The sequence below is a fragment of the Phallusia mammillata genome, chromosome 2 (assembly GCF_965637545.1).
Source record: "Phallusia mammillata chromosome 2, kaPhaMamm4.hap1.1, whole genome shotgun sequence".
Taxonomy (NCBI): domain Eukaryota; kingdom Metazoa; phylum Chordata; class Ascidiacea; order Phlebobranchia; family Ascidiidae; genus Phallusia; species Phallusia mammillata.
Window position 1 is genome coordinate 3036048 of NC_137253.1, and position 3495 is coordinate 3039542.

At 33.2% G+C, this 3495-nt stretch overlaps 1 long non-coding RNA gene across 2 annotated transcripts; it reads left to right on the forward strand.

The window, feature by feature from the left end:
- Positions 1–1709: 1709 nt before the first annotated feature.
- LOC145214168 (uncharacterized) lies at positions 1710–3495 on the forward strand. Of its 2 annotated transcripts, none has more exons than XR_013856979.1 (3): positions 1710–1793; positions 2430–2763; positions 3179–3495. It is a non-coding gene; the product is annotated as an uncharacterized LOC145214168 (long non-coding RNA). The 2 variants fall into 2 exon arrangements; XR_013856980.1 differs by lacking the exon at positions 3179–3495 and having other exon boundaries at positions 2430–2580; positions 2659–3172.

Genomic DNA, 3495 nt, shown 5'->3' on the forward strand with positions numbered 1-3495 from the left:
GTTAAGAGTTTGTTGTTTGAGAATTCACAACATTAGAAAAAATTTATTCAACACATGTTGTTTGCAAACTGAAAAGGCTAGATTAAATGAGCTAATTGTGAGCTTACTAGATTCATGGTTTATAACATAAAAGCAAAATAATGTTGAACCTACTACAAAAAAAACTTTTAAATATTTTAAACTTTAAAAAACTTTTCATATTTTAGCTCCAAGATTTTGCTGACAATCAAAAACAGCAGTTTGGATCAGCACAAGGTGATGCTAAATAAAGTATCACATCGTCTTGTGTGAAGAAAATAGCCATCCTTGTTGGATTTGTGTCTTAAATATTAATAAATGCATGTAAACAACTTATATTGCACAATAAAACATTTATTACCACTTAATAATAATTTATTTCAACATTAACTGAATAATGTATTCCCAGTACACAAACACTAATACACATCACAATCAATCTACGCATATTTATTGGTTATTACACACTGGAATACATGCGTCCTATTAATCTACAAATCATGTCTTAAAAAATCGCTACACAAATGCCTAAAATAAAAATTATCGTCATTTTTCCACTCTCCCCCATTGCCCGCAATGCATTTTTGGGGCTTCCTTTTCAGCCCCCATTACGCTTCAATTTGCTTCAGAAATCACCCAACCGTTCAACGGAGTAGCGCAATCCAGTGTTTATAGAGATCAGTGCGGGTATCCAGCAGAGCCTAGGGATTCAAGTATCGTCTCACAACGATAAAAACGCTATTATTAACATGGGGCAAGTGTTTGTATCAATCTGAGTGATTCTGCGGTTAGTTTGTTTGCTGTGTGCTGACTGCTACAAACTTAAAAGCTGTTGCCAATCGGTGATTTTTATACTCTAACCTTAATTATTCGTTCTACGCACTATAGGCTGTATCATTGATTTTGCATGTTGGTAATTTTTGTGGTTATAAGTTGTCCGCTACAACAACTACAGTTCGTTACTATGCAACATATCAATAAAAAATCCGAAACTTTGCCGCTACTTTGTGGGCTGTATTGTATTTTGTTTACGTATGCAACAAATAAAGTATAATACATCATAGTTATATGGCACGTCATGGTTATATGTTGTATTATTAACAGTAAAACGAACTTGACAGGATTATAAAACGCATTAGCTGCACCTGGTAAGGAGAAATGCGACTTAAAAGGTTAAAATCTTGTTTGAGAGAGAATCAAATAGTATTAAAGGCCGCGCATCTGCGTTGTGCAACATGGCTTGATTACACCCGGTTAAAAAACGATGGTAAACAACAACAACTATATCAAAAAATCTAACAAACTTTTTCGAATCCTTATTGCCCCTAATGTCTCAACCGAACAGTCATTTTTCGCAAGTCATGTTATTGAACACATATTGGGATGATAGCTTTTCCAACAGCTGGACTGGTGCTTGTGTAATTAATGTGGCGCACTTTCGACCTATTTCGCACAAGCGGTATCCGATGTAAGCAAAGGTAATCGTCCCAATAAAAATATTAACCCTTCTACTATGTTTTTGTGTTATTTTGTGCAAAAGAAAGTATTTTGTGTTGATGGAAGGCAAACCTAATGGCCGAACAAAAACGAATTAATGCAAAAAGTACCACATCCGTCCCTTTAGTGAAAATGCGTGACTGTGCCCGTTCCCTCATGGGATGTTTGCAGTCTTCACTGATAATAAGTTGCAAATGAAAAGACTTTTGCAAGAACCAATCAGAAAAAAATGTTCTATTTTATTAAAGTGTTGCTCAGGGAAATACTTGTGTTGGCAGGTAATACAATTTTTACAATTACAGCTACAACTCATCGTAGCTAATTCTTTAATCACACAATTGTGATGTCACACATATGCACTGTTTGATTGTGATGTAATACTTAAAGTGCATACAAGGTATTTGCGAATTTCTAAAAATTACTGGCATTTGTCAGCTTAATCGAATCCACTCATTCTATTTTTAACAGTTATCCTCTCTGCTACATGGTTTGTTCAGTGTGTTGTTTAGGTTTTATTAAATGTGTTAAACCTGATCCTTAAAAGTTTGAAAATGTAAACTGTTTATTTTCCAGGATTTTACAACATAAAAAATGCATAAAAATGTGTCAAATTGTCAGTCTAACACTTTGATTAGTTGATCCATTCCGTATTATGTTCCAAACAGATCCTTGCTGTTATTTTCATACTTCATTAAATTGTTCACATACTTAAATCTGTACTTCCTATTTCCAGAATATAATTTGCTGATATTAGACATTTATTTTTCATCTTGTAATAAGCTGAATATCACTTCTTTGTAGTTTTATTTGGTTTAAATCTGCTAAAGTTCTCTGCATTTAATTTTGGACCATAGCAGATTGAATATATAGAGTATGTCTACTCAATGTAATATTATGTTGTTTCTCTTAAACAGCACCAACAACATTACCACTCAGTGAGGGAATAACCCAGATTATGGATTACATGACAATGCCCCACTTACCAGAGAAAAAGCTTAAATTGGCCAAATGTACTATCTTTGTATGGGATTAAACTTCCAAAATGGACATGTTGGAACAAATTAGGTATATATAAGTTTTTGTGTTTTTACATTGATATAGCTGTTAATTTGTGAATGTTTATTTAAAACTTTTGCCTTTTAGTATCACACTAGAGAGCTGGGCTGAACATAATGGTATGCTGTTTTGATAATAATCACTGAATAGCAGATGTGATTGGGTTAAAAAAGCCACCATGACTGTTTGCAGGTTTGTATTTCATTTTTCTCCTTATCCTGTGCAAAATACAAATCAAAAGCACTATTCACTTAACATTCCAATGCCAAAACTACATGTATTATGTTCTTTTATAGATTCTATGGTTCATGTTTTGTGGTTCTGAGAAGTTTTGTGTGTACCATGACTTAAATTGAACATACATAATTAGTTAATTTGACATTAATTTGAGTTACTGATGTTTAGCAATGACCTATTTTTTACACCTGTTGTTTATTTAATACATTTATTTCATAACAGTCTGTGAGGGGATTCATTCTGACTTGAATTTAATTGTTTGTGTCTATTTTAATTCTCGGTATGTGCATGGAATGTCATAAATACTGCTTTCTTTGTTAAGCTTTGAATGCTTACTTGAAAACTTACTGTTACGCTTTTTCTCTCACAGTCCTATCTTTGTATACAACTACCAACTAATTTAAGGAATCACTGAAATCACTGAACGACATTTGCTGCTCACAGAGGAATGTACCATTGTCATTCTGCCAGAATAAAAACGAAAAAAGGAATGCGAAACGAGAGAACGTCACGGAAGGATGCGCAAAGAACGTTTTGGCCAAATCGAAATATTGACAAAATACGCTAAATTTAATAGAATTTTTGAAATCTTTTCGGGCCCATTATTTTCTTTAAATTCGCCTCATTGACTCATCTTTTAGTCTATTTTAATAATCCGTTTTCAAAAAAGTGAACGCGACTCGATAA